Source organism: Diuraphis noxia, unplaced genomic scaffold (assembly GCF_037042655.1).
Source record: "Diuraphis noxia isolate RWA-SAM2 unplaced genomic scaffold, SU_Dnox_SAM2 contig0003, whole genome shotgun sequence".
Taxonomy (NCBI): Eukaryota; Metazoa; Arthropoda; class Insecta; order Hemiptera; family Aphididae; genus Diuraphis; species Diuraphis noxia.
Window position 1 is genome coordinate 30600790 of NW_028301713.1, and position 20243 is coordinate 30621032.

The 20243-nt window shown below is 28.0% G+C and overlaps 1 protein-coding gene across 4 annotated transcripts in view; it reads right to left on the reverse strand.

Annotated features, from left to right (window-relative positions):
- mAChR-B (muscarinic acetylcholine receptor) overlaps positions 1-20243 on the reverse strand; it is a 103018-nt gene that overhangs the window by 34385 nt on the left and 48390 nt on the right. For all 4 annotated transcript variants that reach the window (XM_089222771.1, XM_089222768.1, XM_089222769.1 and 1 more), the window contains one exon: positions 336-411. The gene's annotated coding sequence lies outside the window, so the exon portion shown is untranslated. The remainder of the gene's footprint in view (positions 1-335; positions 412-20243) is intronic.

Here is a 20243-nt window from a genome sequence, read left to right on the forward strand (position 1 = left end):
TAATGTAATTTATAAATATGAAACAATAAAAGGAGCATAAAAATATTGATTATTAAATAATGAAAGTGTATGAAATTTGTTTAATACATTAGTCATAGGAGATAGAAATGTAATTTACTGTATTTGTCAGCTTGTAAAATCTATAATACGCTGGAAATCTATTTCGTTAAAATGTTTGAATTTGTTTTGTTATTGTCGAGTTGTAATAAGTGTTAATACTGTTGGTGAAAATATTATTTAACAGATCAATTTTCAATAATCTTTGACTAATATTATTTCAGGAATTATTGTATATTTGTGTGTAGTAAATTCTATTATTAAAAACATATTTTTACCTGTCATATTACGAAGGATTCATTTGCAGTTGTACACGGTGACTCGATCGACCATACCTTGAAAATTCTTCCATTTCTGAAAAAGAAAATAATAATAATATTACTTTTTTATAACATACGGTGATAGATTATTTGACATTTGAGAGAGTTTTTAATTTGTTGAAAACTGTATGTTTTTACTATTCAACGATACCATAATTAATATCATTAAATGTATTCTAATTATACCTATTATTTTAGATTAGTAAATTTTGTAAAAACTTAATTTCGAGATCATTAATATAATATAGTGAATATGATGATAATATTATTTTGTTATTTATATTAGACTGAAAAATGTTCATGATATTCAGAGTTTATTTATACTAATTCTTAAAGATTGATGTAAATATTGTGGTTTGGATGTAATAAAGTAAAACTAAATTACATTGTAAATAAATCATATCGTTATTACTATTATACATCGCTAACGTTAAGGGTCATTTAATGTTTATTAAGTGAACATTTTATTTTATTTTTCATTATCATTTTATCGAGTGTACGAGTCTATGGCCATTTATCAATGTACATCATTGTGCGTTCACTAAATGGCCCGGAAGTGCTTTTACATACATGTTTAAAATAATATTATCCCCACACCAGTTCCATTAAACTACCGACTAAAGTTTGCTAAATTTCAAACTTTCATTCAAAGGATTTCTCGATTAGGTAGCTGTATATTTATAGGTTCACCTTGAATTAATTTGCAATTCATTTATAAACAATACATTACAAACACACATATACACACACATTATATATGTTTGTTAATATAATTATACCATAATATACTATATTATTATAAAGCGTTATATTTGAACGTTGTTTTATACTGTCGTAGGTACCAAATATAGCCACATGAGAACCGCACGTGTTTTCGGATATATTGTAATTTTATACACGTATAGACAAACTATGTTATTGGAGATTTTCCAGGAAACAGACTTATGATATAGAAGTGTTTTACATCCAGAATAACATGTACGTATGACGTATCGTATTTTATACTCTTATAGTTTTAGTGTAACTATATGTTTAACAACGGTTTAGTGTGTTAAATTTTAGCAATTGCGGAAGTGCACAAAAATAATATTTTACTATACTAAGTATTATTTAATCAATAAAAATACTTAAATGGATCATTTTAATAAAAATTTTAAACCTTCTACTGAAAAATACGCGTATACCTGATGAATATCGTTTGAACTGAAACATAGATAAATAGTTTTTGAATTTATCAAATTAAAGTTCTATTAATCGAAAGTTTTTTTATTTGAAATGTAAACATTAATACATTATATATTTATATAAAATGTGTATGTATGAATGTATGATAACATATCGAAAGTTTAAAAATAGTTTTTATAGCTAGTTTTGGATTATAAACAGCTCGAAGGTGCAATTGTCTTTATAATGCTAATAATTTGTATTTTTTTCTTTTGAAGTACACGTTTTGGAATAGTAAAAAATATCAAACAGTTTTATGCAATATCTCCATTGATTGGAATTTTTACATATTACATTGTATTCGAGGGCATTATTTATATTTCTTAGTTTTAAAATTCGAAAACTTGCGGTACCCCTTCATATTATTTATTATTTTTTGTTGAACTTTATACATGTTTACTTCGTTTCCTGTAATAGTTGAGGATAGATGGAATACACTATACTATTACTAATAGTAAATAGTTTAAATAAACTTTTAACAAAACTATTGTTACATTTCATGTAATTATTATTTTAGTATTTAATATCATATGATACTTTCAGATAACGAATTGATTTATACTTTTGAAATTCATTAAAATATAAATGATAAGAATTGTGAAATATAGTTACCAAATTAATGTAAATAAAAAATAAATCTTGAATATAAGTCTGATATTTTGGTATTTTGGATCAAAATATGTAAGAAATTTTAAAACGCTTGTTTGATTTATCACATTAAATAGGACTATGTTCAAAACAATAAAGATTTTTTTATATCTTTACAGAAATCTATAGGTCACGTGATTTTTATTTTACTGTTAATAATGTATTAAATAAGGGATTAACCTTTTATATTATACTTTCCGTATTGGAATTTAAGTCACTTCTCAATTTTTACCAAAAGGTTGATTATTTCATATACATAAGATTAAAAAAAGAATTATTACAGATCGTTTTATAGGTTTGCAGCACTAGTCACAGGTTATTTACGCACAGCACATACCTTTCGTTAAGTACCGTTTCCTTCTTCTTTTTTTCCATGGTAGTTATACGAACAAAATTAGACACAACTCCATGTGATTATACTGAGTCTTTATCACCACCATAACGATGGTATTTTTCAATCTCTCTCTCTCTCTTTCACTCTTTCAATTTTTCTTTTTCTCTCTCACTCATGGATGGGCCGGGGCAAAAGTGTTTTGGCTACAATCGTTGCTATGACAACTGTACGTTGTTGTATATACAACGCCGGTTGTCGTATAACCCGGCACGGGAATTACCCCCTCATCATGTCATAGGACCCTTAATAAAAATCCACTCTCCCTAGAACCTCTCTCACCTCCTCATCGATGTGACCTTGACAGAAATCTGACCTTGATTGTGCTCATCGTGTGTTTGCCAAGTTTTTTTTATTTGTTTGTTTGTTAGTTTGTTTTATTTTTTTTTTCTGTTAAGTATGTATTCTTAACCGACTCAGATACCTCGATACCTATAGTTCTATTGTCAAAACGATCGTCGCGTATGCTTAATGTTTACTAGAATCACGTTGGAATACTTAATATAACGTCTACTTTATGTTACTCGATTCAATTAAATATTAATTAAAATATTGTTTTAGTGACATTTACGAAACCTTCAACCTATAAAAATCTTCACCTTGTTCAGTAAAAACTCGAATCTAACATTTAATGGCAAACAGCGGCGACATTACATTTTATTTTTAATAGCCACGTTTTTGTTTGGGGCACCTACTGGCAATAATTTTAGTATGCTACTGAAAAATAGTCACAAGATCTATTAATCTTCTTACATTCCGGAGAAATGATATTTTTATGGATGCATAAAATATTTCTGCATAAATGTGAATTAATTTTGAGGTTGAAAATAGTAGGTTGGTAAATATAAACTTTTCAAAGACACTAAATTTGCATATCATGAGTGTGGACATTTTAACGGTAGTGTGTTATTATAATTATGCACTACAAGCGTAAATTAATATTATATGACTATAAATTAGTTGATTGAGCGTCACTACGTCATATTCTATGTAAATTACAACTGAATATTTTTCCACTGTACAATGGGTATGTCAATTTGGTTATTCTAATTTTAGAAGCAGTAACAATAGCGAGTATAATAAATATAATTTTAATATTAGCATAAAATGAGCCATATTAATTTAATACAATTTTTAAATTAGAAAAGGTAAATTAAATGTTGGATTATATTTAATTAGATATCTAAGACCTTACAAAAAAGTACTCAGTTTATAATATTGTTAAACCTATTTCATCTGTTAACTTTTGTGAATTTTATTTTGAAACCAAATATATACTATGAAGTAAAATAATTTAAAAATATAAATTAAACTTATGAGTTGTATAAACCAAAAACTCAAACATTTGGGTCCACTGTAACAAGAAAACCACCTTTTGTAAGAGATATGTTTGTTTGTTTAATTCAATATTATACTATTATAAAGTACACATTTCTTGGACAGTTTGAACAGGTTCTAGGTTTCACTGAAATAGTTATTTATATATAAACATTAATAACAGATATTATGGTCAATAACTTTTCGTCGTAAGTATATTATTTGGAGAGGGAAACCTCTATAAACCCCTATAAGTCCAATTTATTTAATTATATTGTATATATATATAGGCTATTATAATTTTGAAGTGAAATATATTATACTGACGTATTGTGTAAAAAATTTTTTTTAGGATATAGGAAAAAAAATATAATTCTTTACATGATCATTATATTTGTATGTCATTAAAGGGACGCATTTTGATAGGAATATATTAAAGTATTTTTTATGATAATAACCATGTTCATTCGTGTGTATATAAGTAATCTCGTTTGCTATATTTTATTTCAATATAAAACAGAAATTACTTGTTGGATTAACGTAATTTATATTATAAGCAATTGTATTATAAAACATATTAAAAAAATAATAAAGCTCGCCATATAAACCAATTATTTTTTTTTCATCCCGCTCATAATCTAAAGTTTTTATAAGAGGCAAATGCATACATTGCATGTATGGACATAGTACGAATAATCATTATAATATAATATAATATATTTTTGATCGATATTCAATTAATTTTAAAAATCTAAATAGGTATATTATATAATATATTCATACTCATATTCATATTTAAAATATATTTTTAATCGTCTTCACCGACAAATTGTATCCAACATAATATCAAATTATAACGGTCAAATTTCTAAGCCTTTACTTTTAAACGTTAAAACACGACTTGTTTATTCATAAATAAAATAAATTGAATCTTTCTACACAACGTAATACCTATAGGTATATATTGCATTAAGGCTACTATATAATGCTATTATGTATCAAAAATGTTTGTGGTATATTGGTCCATTAGTTTTTGTTCTTCTCTTATTATTTTGTGCGCGTATATGCGTATCCCATATTCACACAACCGGAATTACTCTCTTATTCATGGTATCCAGGGTTTCTTTTGTTTTTTCCGTTGTGTTATTTTAGGGTAATATGTAAGAATCGTACCTATTAGTTTTTTTTTTTTTTTTGACTTCACATTACAATGGGAAATAGTAATTAAAAAGTACTAACCATTGTTTAGCAAAAACATAGTTATTATGCTTCATGTACAGAGAAATGCGTTTTTTTTCCCAACGGTGATAGGAATAAGTACAAACAAAAAATAGTATAGAGAGACACCTGCAAGGTCCTGCAGTCATTGGAGATAATGAAACACACAACCGACATTTGCACTCTGTAAACCGTAGCCGACTGATTTAACAAATAACTGTACCACGTATCGAAGAACCACAAATAAATAAATAAAAAAAGTTTTCCGTATCATCGTCGTGAAATCATGTTCTTTATTTGTAACTTTTATTTCTGCTTTTGACTCGAACTCGACGTAATTTTATCTATTCAAGTGTATATAAATATAATAAAATATAATTATCGAAGTTTAATTTTAATTTTAAAACCACTGAGTAGTAACAATAAAATATAAATGTACGGCTATTAAAAACCTGAGAACGTCGATTTTTAAGTCTACTCATTTGTCAGCAAAGACACCACCAATAATTTTTAAAGGAACTCTAAGAAAATAATATTAAATTGAGATTTGCATTCTAAGTTCCAAATAAATATCAAGTACCTACAAAATATATTGTTCATAACTAAAATTTCGAAATAGGTGGTCTTCGAAAACGATTTTTTTGATATTTTAATTGGTTATTGACAGGACGTTTTTCACTAGTTCACTGGAAGTGAATTTAAATTTTTATACTAGATAGCTTTATAAAAACGCGAGGTTAATTTGAAACATAATAGGTACAATACTGCAGGTGCATAATTATATTTGTATTCAATTATTGTCATTTATTCGTAATAACCACATTGAAATAGTACCTATTTGTACTTTTATATTTTTAATAAGAAAACTTAATAGAAATCTTATATTAAATTTTCAAGTGTTAAGCTATTAAAACACAATATGTTGTGAATTTTACCCACAGTAATATGATAATTTTTAAAATGTTCGAAATAAAAAAATAAAAATTGTGTCTGCATTTTTGATATTACTTAGTTGCTGTATTGCTGTAATAATACATTTAAATGGAACTTTTTATCATGAATGAAATTTTTAATACTTAAAAAAAATTTATTTATGTATGAATAAAAATTAAAAGAAAAAATATCAAAGTGAAATGAAGTAAACATTTCAAATGTCAGTTAATAGGTCAAAAGATGCCAAAATATTTTGTAAATTGCTAATAGGCGTTTTATAGTCAATAGATGCTATAGTTAATAATTAATTGGTGAGCATTTTAAGTAATATTCTTTTTTGATTTAGAAAGATAAATAACAAAGATTAATATATCTAGTTTTTACATTTGAATTTTTATCATTGTTATTTTACATAACTATTGTCATTAACTATTTTGAGTCGTCACGGTATACTTCAACCGTTTTTTAGTTGTTTTAATTATCTAAAAATTTCACAGAACATTCAGCTATAAGCTCTCCGACAATTACAAGTTTCATTTGATTTTCTAAAACTCTTGTAATATTCTTAATCAAAAAATGCGTAAATCAATTTTCAGTTCGGGTTTTTTTTTTAGCGGAATAATAAATTTAGCTGTACCTATGTTATGGAATATTGTCAAAATATTTTTAAAGTTTACGATATTTTGAATTTTAATCTTACAGCTTTAAAACAATTCGATAAGACTCTAAATAATCTGTATTATAATTCTTATATAAATTTAAATAAGGTTTTGATTATAATTTCTGCTTCACGGATCACGGTGTGCTAGTATTTTTTATGGAATTACGATTGTCACGCAGACAATTTACCAAATATTGCTACATCGAAAAATATTAAGTCTCTACGGTTATAAATTTTATGATTTTATTCCTAAAAAAAACAATTGATTATATTAATAACTCATGTTTCATGAAGCGTTTCATTTGCATTGTTTTCTACTTTTGACTCTCCAATATATTTACCAATCAAAAATTAGATACAATTTGCTACTGAACAGATACTACATTCAACGTTTGAAGAATTCATTTTGTTTTAAAACTTGTGAAGATTTAGATGAAAAAAAAAACTGGAACCTAGATAGTAAATGTCGTGAAATGATAATTATAATAATACAAAAAAATTTATAAGTGGGTAACGCTTTGCTATACATTAGGTGTCTTGAGAATCACTGTAATATGGCTGTGTTAATTTGAATTCAATGATATATAATCAAATCATTTTAATGCCTAAATAAAAAAATCGAAATTATGCATTTTTAATATTTTGAAACTGCTGTTGTAACAATGTATCAGGAACTTTGTATTAAATATTTTAACGAATAAAATATTATTCGAAATTGCAGAAAACAAACTAAGAAAATTGAATACTGAAAATGTAAGAAAACAGCTCAAAACAATTTAAAATATTTTAAAAATATTACGAAGTGAAGGAAATAATTCAATACATTTTCATATCCTAGATTTGAAAAGAAAAATTTTCATGAACTCAGAATAGTTCTAAAATTTTTACTGATTTTTACGTATTTAAAAAAATTTGAAAATCAGACGCTTATAAAATTTTTTTATTGATTTACACTTTCAAAAGCATGAGTTAAAATATTTTGAAAATTTTATTTTGTTTAGAAAATGTTTATAATACATATTATACAAATTGAGTAAAAATTTCTAACACCTACAGTCTTTGTTTTACAGTTACACCATTCTAGATTTTGTCATGAGGGTTTCCACTCTGGTTGGCCTCTTTCTTCACTCTATTTCATGTTATGTATCTTATATTATTCATCAAATTTACTTATCATATTTTATATAAATATTACAGATTGTAAACACGCTTTTATTTAATTAAAAAACAGATTTTATCCCGAAAGCGATTTTGCTCGAAAATTCTAGTTTTTCCTAAATTTTTTTTTTGGTTTTCAATTTTAAATCACGACTTTCCGAATGCATTAATCTGATTCACATACACATTGAAGCGTTGTATCGACAACTTTTCGCATGACATACAGTTAAAAATAAAAAAAACACACATACATCATTGAAAGATCAATACATTCATCAATTCGCTCAAAATGTGTGTAACAACAATTAATATACTCGTTTTATGATCGGTAGGTACATGGATGGTTGGCACGATTTTCGTACTCAACTAATTTCATGTAGTCCGTCCGTGGTTATACTAATATTTATATGCGTGGCAGGTACTTAACATAATATATATATATATATTATATATACAACAGCATATAAAACAATGATATAAACTATCCATATACTATACCAGTTACCATCACGGTTACAGGGGTCGGTGAAATTATCGGACGAACCACAACAACAATAATACAAATAATATCATCGAGATAGTGAAAGCGCGTGCTGAGGCCATCTAAAATATATTTAAATCGACGTTGGAACGGAAATTCGCGTGATTTTCGACCACGGTGGTCACCCGTCGCCGGACTGACGTTCAGGTGCAGGTGGTGGCGGAGCGGGAGTGGCCGCACGATTTTCGTTCCGATAATAATGTTATTTTTTATTACCATTGCAGCCATTGCTCGGGCAAAACGATTTACGCGAAGCTTACTCGGGGATTGTGCAAGTGAATAATTTACACGTTTTCGCCGTGCGCCCGTCTCGGCCAGCCCGGGTGTGCGTACACCATGTGGGTGAGTTATTGTGCGGCGGGGGTGGCGCAGCGAACGGTTGTTAGGGTTAGGGGTTGGTGGTGGAGCCGGGGGTGTTAGGGCCGAGTTTCCGTCGTGTACGCGAATCGCACCATAAAAAGCGGGCGGACGACCGCGTTGAAATATTCACGACGACGTAGCGGTCGTGATCGTCCAATGCAACCCCACTCGCACCCACACGTTCGCTCTCCCTGTGTTTTCCACGTTACTCGTCATCGTCGTCATTGTCGAATGGCGTAATTAATTCGATTACACCGGGGCCGCGTGTCTTCAGCATAATATTTTCGTACCGTCTATATAATGATACTATTAATAATAATGATAATGGTAATAGTAATAATAATATTAACAATGATAATGTTATTGCGCCGACCGCTGTGAATATTATAATGCTATATACAATATTATACAATGTATATATATATATACTATATAGCATTTCAATTGGTTGGTAACATAATATAATATAGGTAGGGGGTTGTAATAATAGACCGCGCCATTACGTTTTGCGTACACTGACACTGAAAACATGTATAACGATGGCTACAGATTTATCCGACAGATATTGTGTGTTTAGTATCTCTACCGGGTATGATGTTTTACTATCACGCTTCTGGATCAAAAATAATAATAATTGTTATTGGAATTGGTTAGACTTTCAAATGCTCATTTCTATTTATTAAACTATTGAATTATTATTATTATAAACAGTTTTTAATAAAATCGGTATTCTTATTTAGTCGTAATTCAAAAATCAACAACCCTTTAGATATTAGAAAGCTTAAGTTTTCATTAAATGCTTAAGTTTGAGTTGTATACACATTGTGTAATAGTTAAATGATATTTACTTCTTTTTAAGTTAGGTATTGGATATTATAGACATTGGAAATTTTTGATTCTTTTTTTAGGTTTTTTCTATAATTAATGTCATTAACAAATGTTTGCACTCGGCAAAAACGCATGGCAAATTAAAGCAATGTTGTTTATACAATGTTATTAAAGCATTGAAGTTTAAATGTTGAAAAAATTAGATATTTAATCGAAGAATAATGATTATGTTTTTGTTATTTATAAATATTATTCATGCTAGCTTGAAAGTTTTACATAGGCATTTTATTATATTTTATATAAACAATTTATATCAATATATTTATCATTGAATATCATCATAATAATTAAATATTAATATTATAATTAATGCAATATTTTTGTTATAAATTTAATCAATCTACTATTAGTATAAGAGCTATATCAAAAATCGTATCATAGTAATATACTTAATAATATATAGGCTGATAATTTTCATTCAGAATCATTTTTCGTATGTAATCCTTATATTCAGCAACAAGGTATACTCGACACCTATACTGTTCAGGAAAGCGATTACTTGCTTTCCCACTTTTTTTGTTATTTTTTACCAGCAAAGAGGCTTGGTGGTACGTATGATACCATCCTATAACATAATATCAGACATCGACATGATGTGTGTGTTTGTGGCGGGGGGGGGGAGTTGTTTTGGGGATATATGCACCGTTTTAAAACGTTTATAGTTTATACCATGCCACGGTTGGGTGGGTTTCCACTATACTGCTTTCAACATATCTATTATGTGTGTACACATATATTATTTAAATGAACCTCGTCTTTGTAGTTGTTTATGCTTCTATCTGAACTGTTGTGACAACAGCGATAAGCTCTCTCGCAGACCGATGTAATCAATCGGATTAGCTAGCGCATCGCAACAATTTCGCAGTTTTGTTGACGTTTTCACATAGACTTGATTAGCCTAAATTATTTGTGGAGGAAGGGGGAGGATCTTTGTCCACGCGTTATATCAACAAAATATAAGACGAAACAATATCGTTGAATTCAGTAATCAAAGGTCACTTGATATGGATTTTGGGATAGGGGTCATCCAGTCATCTCAAAATACTACAATCTTACCGAATACCACACGACGTCATAGCTGATAATTCACGCGGGTTTTCGCAAACTAATAACGTCAGAATGAACGTCATGCGCTGTATAACTATTATGTTGTACGTTCGAACGTTTATACGCGATAACGACGTGTTGTTTTAGTATAAAATATGTATATAATGCTCACTGACAATGTGTTGTGTTATCGTTTTCGTTATTAGCATCGTCAAAGCACCCGAACATAAGGCCTAGAATCTGCGTAGGCATAAATTGGATGGACTTAGCCCCCCATATCCCCCTAAAGAAAAATATTTCCTAACTTATTCCCTTCAGTTTAATAAATTGAGTTAATTTATATTCAAGCCCCTCGGATTTTCAACTGCATTTGCCCAACTTATCAACACACTTGATGGCTCTCGGTCAGTTACATCTGTCTAGAGTACGATTTCGTTTTGTGTTTATGGCAGTGGCGTTATGTGGGCACGACATTCGTCTAGTTACCACATTCTGGTGTTGTACAGCAAATTAATATCGTGGTTACCGTTCTATTTATATAATGTACATGAACTCTCTTTGAATAAAAAACACATATTATTAATGTATGCATGCGTAATATTGTATATTATAATATGGTAGAAGTAAGTTGGTAAGACCTTGGTTAAGTAACCTATCTTGTTGAATTCAAGAATATACAAAACATTTTAAAAAAATGTAAGATTGAATTTTTATAGTAATTTTGGCCATTAAAAACAAGAAATAGTATGTCTTAGAAATAGGGAATAAGGATAAAATATTTACAAGGTTAAAACTTTAAGAATTCTAAAAAATGTGTCAAACACCAAATATGCAAAATTAATATTTTTAAACTTGATCTATCTAATTTAATTTCATTGATACATTTATCTATTTTTTAATACAATATAATAATAACATTTTTTTCAATTGGATTAAAAAAAAATCCATAAAAATATTAACAATGGAGAAAAGACTGCGAGAGGGTCTGAATAAAAATTTATATTTGAGAAATATATAAACATTAAACCATTATATTGTATGTCACTTATAATTTACAGCTATAATAGAAAAAAAATTTTTAATTCGCATAGTTATTATATTTTATGATAATTAGAACTAGAAACGCATGATAACTTTTTTTCAAGGTAAACGTTAAAAATGCATTACCTCCTCACCAAATTTATGTATTTTACATGTGCTAATAATAACACAAAAAAGTATTAATATGATGTAAGACTAGATCAAAATTATTTTAAATAATTGTTAACATAATAATTATGATTCATTATAATTAATTATGTTAAATAATAACAGGTTACTGTGTTATGTAAAATATGGTTTGAAAGGATCAATCGTTTCTCATAATTTTTGGTATACTTAACATGTAAATTAAGGGTTATAATAATTAGATAGGGTTGGTTTAATATTTTCCGTCCTCTAATTTCTAAACCTCATGCCCGTTAGTTATTTTTGAGTAATTTTTATGGTTTTGGCGTAATTAAGTACCATTCTGTTGTAATGATGTTAGATGTGTACATCATGAAAGTTATAAGTAAACTAAAACTGCTTTAAATTCCAGTAATATTTATTTTTTGAATGCGGATGTGAGAAAAATGCATGAATAGTCAATGACGTACTTGTCCTTAAATAAGTATTATTTACAGCTTAAGTGATATGTCTATTTCACAAAGTGTCTACATAGAAGGTTGGTCAATAACTTTGAATAGTAGAAAGAAAAATTTGATAGACTTTAGAAGGGAATTTATTATTTAAAGTAGGGTGAATTTTGTTACGGTGTACCATTTTGATAAGCCTATAAGAGATTTTAGGCATTAATTTGCAATATAATGAAGAAATAATTATTTAGTAGGATTAGAGAAATTAGAACTATGCCATCGATGTTTATGGCTTAGTATATTAAGATAAACATAATTTAATTTTAAATGATGATTATTTTTAATAGTATAGTAAAGTGCACTATACTCAAACATTGAAAATTATAAATTTAGCATTTATTATGCACAAAAATGTACTAATTGATTTTTCAAAATCGTTAATAGATTACTAACAATCAAGTATTTAGTGTTTAGTGTTAAGTGTTAACCGTTCAGAGTAAAATATACTTAACGGGAATATAAATGAAAAAAGTGATTGTTCTTTTGTTAAAAACCAAACAGCATACATTTTAATTTCGAATGTAAAAATGATTAAAATCTTAACCATTCATTTGTTATTGAAGTATAATATTATTATAAACAAACATTATAATAGTATATTAATATAGATTTATTATTTTTATTTAAGAGATATAGGAAAAATTAATGTATGGCATTGTTTTGTAGCTAAATTGCCTAACTAAAACGCCGTTCTACCGTAACGCATTCAAAGACTGGAACCACAATTGTATTTTTATTAGTTTTGATTTAGGTTGGGTTAAAAAAAAAAAAAAAACTATTTTCGGTTTTAGTTAATACTAGCATAGCTATTTCATTATAAGAATTTTTCAGAATTAAGCACTGTATAAAAAAATGCACATGCTATCAGTTTCTCTAAAGTTTACAAGTACCCATCTAAATTAATTACTGCTATTTTAAGTTGACTGTCTTTTAGAAGTCAGGTAGGTATAAAATATTCATATTATCTCTAAAGCCAAGACAAACATTTATTATTCAGATTAGACTTTATTTTATGGAAGTTTCATATTGTACTTTTGAATTCTAAACATTGTTAGAATTTTAGAAGTACTTCAACGGCTCATGATTGATGATGAAATATTATTACAATTATGGTAAGGATTTAGAAAAGAACGGTATGATGTAGGAGACGGAAAGTTTCTAGTCATATCTATCACAAGTTAATAGTATGATGAGTATAATATTTTTTATTGATAAACTTTTACCGGATAACCAGTTTTACTTTTTTATATTCATTAGAAATATTGTATTACTAATATTCACTCTAATTATAGTATTAGAAATTAGAACCAAAAAAAACCCAAAAAGCCTTTATATAAAAATATTAGATTTGGTTTCAATTCCAAAAGGTAATATTATACCGGATCCCTTCTTGTTCGAGAGTTGTATCGATTCCATCGTTTTAATATCAATTCCGCGGGATATTTGTTTATATTGATTCCGCTGACCATTGGTTTCATCGGATAATTATTTATATATTTACGATATACATTTATTTGTTTAATTTAGTATAAGCACGCAGTTAACTGTATTCGTAAAATTTGTTTTAATAAAAGCAATTAAAACATTGTCGTACAATGGACGATATAACCCAATTATACATAATATATTAGAAAAATTTTAAAATTATAAATACAACTACTGGTTAAAATAATGAAATTATACAACTAAAATACTTAGTGTGTGTTATTTTTAAAAAAATAATTAAAATTCTCATTTTTTATATTGATTTATGTAATGTAATAATATTCTAAATAATAAGTAAAATAGGTATATTAGATATGCCATACGCTATAATGTTTTGGTTAGGTTAATGGGTTGAAGTCAGTTTTATATAAGATAATCTATTGTTTTTTTCTTTTATTTAAATAATTGTCAACAATTTTTGTTATATATTTTTTTTTTTTTCGAAAGTTTTATTTTTCCTGATTTTATTATTATTAAGTCTTCTTATTATTATATAAGAATCAGTTTGAATTTTAAATGGTTTTAATTTTAGGCCATACGAATTTTGCTTTTTATGAATATACCTTCTTCAAAATCAGAAATAAGTTTAGTTGGATTGAAATGTAAATTTTAGACAAATCATTTTTCTACAATAAATCTAAATACGCTAACATAGGTATGTATTAGTATATTTGTCTGATAATACAAAGTACGATAATGGAAAATAATGCTCATTTTTAAAAGATTGAACAGTAAATAGTTGAAAAAAAATATTTAGAACAATATTATAAAATATACAAAATAGTTTGTCACATGAACAAATCTATTTGAAATTTGAAATTGTACGTATAGAGTAAAATAAAATATAGTTTTTAGAGTCGACATCGAGTAGAAAATCTTCGTTATATAATTTTAATCTTCCAATTTGTCATTAATTCGATGACTTTATAGATGCGTTTTGTTAACGCTGGACAAGAAGATCGATAAGGCCGGTAAAATATTGATATATATTATTTACATTGGTACTATTAAATAATTGAAATTTTACTGGATTTTTGAATTTGTTTGTTAAGGATTTTTTATGGTATTTTTGATTCTTCTTCACATTATCGTTTTAATTAATTTTGAAATAATTTTTATTTCTTAAAGATTAAGATTCATTTTCATGATTATGTAAACTTTCATCTTTTATAATCATCTTAATAAAGGATCATACAAAAAATCAAAATTTTTAAATTTATTACAGGACATACACATACGATTTAAAAGGCTATAGTAACTGTAATTCTGGCGGTGGCAGTCGATATGAAGTAAAGAGTGATTACGAGAGTTGAATGTAGGTACCTTAAATTTAATCTTAGTTAATAGATCGGGACAATCAATTTGGTTATTAATAAGTTTATCTATATATATAAAAATGGAGACAAAAAATTCGAAATTGCATCAGTTGAGAACGGCTGGGCTGATTTGGCTCAAATTTTTTTTAAATGATAGAGAATGTCGGGGAGCGGGTTTATAACATAAATTATTGACCTAACTCCTGTAGGTTAGAGATTTAGAGACAAAAACTGAGTTACACTGGTGGCGCCCTCTAGCAGATAAAAATAAAAATAAAAATATAATATAAATAATAATAAAAATATCGATAATAGCAGGACTTGAAATCGATTAATATCGATAAAAATCGAAAAAAAAATATATTTTTATATTCTGGTTGATATACATTTTTTATTATAGCCACTTAGAACTTTAGAGTAAAATAATAATAATAATAGTTGGCACATTATTCATTTTATTTTGAAACATTATCGTTTTATGTTATTTATGAATTTTTTCAATCAAAAACGACTATTGTTTTTTGGAGAGAATTTTTATGCTTGAATCATGCCTCCTATGAGAAGAACAAACATTGGACGGCGTACACGTAATGCAAGAAACATTAATGAATTTAGACGTGCTCATAATACACAGGCCCGCGCTGCACAAACGCCGCCTCAAATTCGACAACATGTTAATATAAGAAGAAGAAGTTCAGATGTAGCCTTGAATCGCGCTGCTTTCGAATACGATTCCGCAGTCGCTTACAAAGATCTTTTGTGTGTTGATATCGGCTCATTATATATCGTATGCCAGCATTGCAAGGCATTGAAGTTTCGATTGGAAACCCCCGGCTTATGCTGCGCTGGTGGCAAGGTTAAATTACCAGTTTTAGCTCAACCACCAGAGCCATTGTATTCGTTTCTCTATGGAAATACAATCCAATCAAAACATTTCCTGGCGAAAATAATAACGGAAGTTTTCAAATGACGTCATTTGGAGCAGAAGTTATTGAACAACCAAGCTACAACCCGAGTTATAAGGTAAAGGCGTTTGTAATAATAACACATTTTTTTTTACAAATGACCATTTAAATATTCAGATTCAAGGACAAATTCACCATCGAGCAGGCGCTTTGTTACCACAACCAAACGAAGATCATAAGTTCCTTCAGATATATTTCGTTGGTAATTCGGAAAATGAACTAGAACAGCGGTGTGCAATTTTTCCTGCGAATAAACGTGAAATAATCGGACAATTGCAAATTCTTCTGCATGAGCATAATCAATTGGTCAGAATGTTCAAAACCGCATTGGACATAATGCATTCTGAAAAAGTAATTTTTTGTCTCCATTTTTATATATAAAACTGAAATCAAGCAAAAGAGTAAATCTTTGTTACGGTTTGGCTTCGAAACTACTTATTGAATTGTCTTGCAATTTTTTTTAAATTAAAGAGGACCTCACAGAGAAGGTTTTGGGCATGAAAAATTTGAAAGAGTTACCGGGTTAGAGGAATTCGACGAGGTGATGATGAAATGACAGTGTCGCCATCTGTCCAGCAAAAAATGAGCAAAAAAAAAAAATACATATAAATATTGTTTACAAAGAAGTATTATAACCTTAATAGAAATATGTACAGAGATAATATATAAATTAATAAATAAAAAAGGTACAACAAAGAAAATAGTAGTTTTTTCATCCTCATTTTTTTTATATTAAGTAGTTGAATACCTCCCGGGCTATTTTTTCCCTGGACAACGCCGGGTAAATCAGCTATCTATTTATATGTATAAAAGTATACTGCTAGCACAATCAAGGATTTTTTACTAATTGATTATATTAATTCACCGTTAGTGGAATTAAGTAAAAATGGAAACTTGGTATAACTTTAATACTTTAGAGTTAAATCATACACTTACGTACAAACAGCACCAAGTCTTCGATCTACCACAGATAAATTGCCTACCTGATAATATTATACTTCTGCAAATCAGAATTTTTATTCCAGGTAACTGAAAAGTTAAGATAAGTTTTGAAATCCATACACCGATTATTAAATAACGAATTAAACAAAGTTTGAGTCATATGAATTTAGTACATTTAACGTGCAACGAAGTGCACGGGACCAGCTAGTATATTATATAATTAACATCATTAAATAATCTGCGTTTAGATAATGGGTCTAGGACACATTGTTTAGCAACGTTGGATATATTATTAATTGGTAATCTTAATTTAGGAGCTAAAAATTTTAGAAAGCGATTTTGGATACTTTCAAGTTTATTTACCCAATTACCAGTTAAGGGGTTCTATACAACAGAACAGTATTCCAGAATGGAACGTACTAATGAACAATATAGTACTTTAATACAGGTGGGATTCTTGAATTCCTAAGTATTGCGTCTAATAAAACCTAATACTTTTAATGCTTTTTTATACATTTTGTCTAAGTGCAATTTATATGATAAGTCACTAGATAGCCAAACACCTAAATCATTTACAGAAGAAACCTCATTCAAGGATATGTTATGTATCTGGTAACTAAATTGTATTGGGTTAGTGTGACGTGAGAATGTTATTTGTTGACATTTATTAACATTTATGTTTAACTTGTTCATACTACACCATTCAGAAAAGTGATCAATATCATCTTGTAACTCTAAACAATTATTAGGTGTGTTAATTGGGCTATACAATTTTAAATCATCGGCAGACAGCAGAAATTTGAAATATTTAAAAGTTTTATCTAAATCATTAACAAATAATATAAATAGAAGTGGAGACAAATGTCCTCCCTGAGGCACACCGGAGGTAACTACAAAAGAATCAGATAGAATATTATTAATTTTTACCCGTTGTCGTCTATTAGATAAGTAGGACTCGAACCAACTTAATAATGTGCCATGTACACCCATTAGTTTAAGTTTATATAATATTTTAATATCTACAGTATCAAAAGCTTTTTTAAGATCTGTATAGATAACGTCTACTTGGCCACCACTCTCTACTGTGGATATTAAATCAGAATAATAAACTAATAAATTAGTACTTGTTGATCGTTGTGACCGGAAGCCGTATTGATAATAAAGTTAGCTTAAAAGTGGTTGTTAGTTTATTATTTATAATTTTCTCGAATAGTTTTGGAATTACACTTATTATTGAGATTGGCCAATAATTTGTGACGGATCCTTTATCACCAGATTTTAAAATTGGTGTTACATAGCTTAATTTCCACTTGTCGGGGAAGATACCTGATGATATAGACAATTGGAAGATAATAAATATAGGAACTGATAAGGCATATCTACAACGTTGTAAAAAGGGGTGTAACATGATTGCGCCCGGCTTACCTTTTTCCATTCAAAAAACGCAATACGATTGCGCTCGAACAATTAGCAATATTGCGCTCGTCTATAACCTTTTTTACCTGCATAAAACGCAACACGATTGCGCTCTTAATAATTTTCCTTCCCAATTTTACAGGCTTAGGACTGACAACAAAATTAAATTGTTGGCTTGGTTAAAAATTTTGAGTTACAATTTTTTTTTTTTTTAATAATAATACTCTAATAGTAACTCTAGCATAGATATTTCTTTTTAATTAAAAATGTCCAATTAAATATTTTTTTTAATTTATTAATTATAATAATAATAAGAATAAAAATAATACAAATGTATAAATTACAATTTTGTGGCACAAAATTTTGGTCCCATTACTTTCAAATATTCTAGCAGAGATATTTCATGGATCATAAGATAAATTAACAATAAAACATTATCTCGATTACTCGGTTGTACATATGGGGAAATCAAGTCCAAGGAAAACCAAGTCCGACTGTATTTTTAAATAGTGCACTAGAAAATTGTTATATAACATATACATATACGGGACAAACACATATATATATATATTAGAGCGCAATCGTGTTGCGTTTTATGCAGGTAAAAAAGGTTATAGACGGGCGCAATATTGCTAATTGGTCGAGCGCAATCGTATTGCGTTTTTTGAATGGAAAAAGGTAAGCCGGGCGCAATCGTGGTTCACCGGTAAAAAGAGAGCAGGAATTAAGTCAGGACCAGGAGAAGGGTTATTACCGACCTGAGTAAGAGCTTGAAATATTTTACCTAACGAGAAATCAACATTAGATACATCTATATTACAATTATCACTATTACTATTATCACCAAAATTAATAAGTGATGATTGTGTATGTTTTGAATATACAGAAGCAAAATATGAGCTAAATATATTAGGAATATCATTTATATTGTCAGAGTGGAGGTTATTATACGTAATTGAGTTTAGTATAGGTTTTGACACTTGTTTGTTTTTGACATATTTCCAGAAGTATCTAGGATTATTAATTAACGAATTTTGAGTTTTGGTTAAATAATTAGAATAACAAGATTTAGATAAATTCTTACATATTTTTCGGTATTGTGAAAAATTGTTATAATCCGATTGATTTTTAGTTGATTTATATTATATATTATGGAATTATTTTTTCTTATGAATATACATTTTAAGATCTTTATTAAACCACTGTGGGTAATTATACTTTTTTGGTACGTATTTGGAAATTAAATTGTATAAAAAATCGTAAAAATCGTTTTTTTTTTTTTTGTTCTGTTTCGTTTCAAGTAAGCATGAGACGTTGTGCATAAGACATCTGTCATCTTTAAAGTTAATTCATCGAATCAATCTAATAGTATAATTATTGACAATTTTCCAAAAAGCATATTTTAACAATATTAAACATTGTATTAATACTAAAAATATGTATTTGATAAAACTCAGTAATAATATGAGTAAAAATATACTTTGAACGCTATGGTTCAAAAGGTTCACTTATGCAGTATACTTATTTTGCTGATCCACTAAAAAGTTCAAAATTCAAACTAATTGAATGAGGATTATAACAGAAAAATATTTGTGTTTAAGACAAAAGTTGTTGCCTACTACCGAAATACGGGTCGAAATTTCAATGAATGTGTTTATTTTTCTTACTCGCGTTTATGCT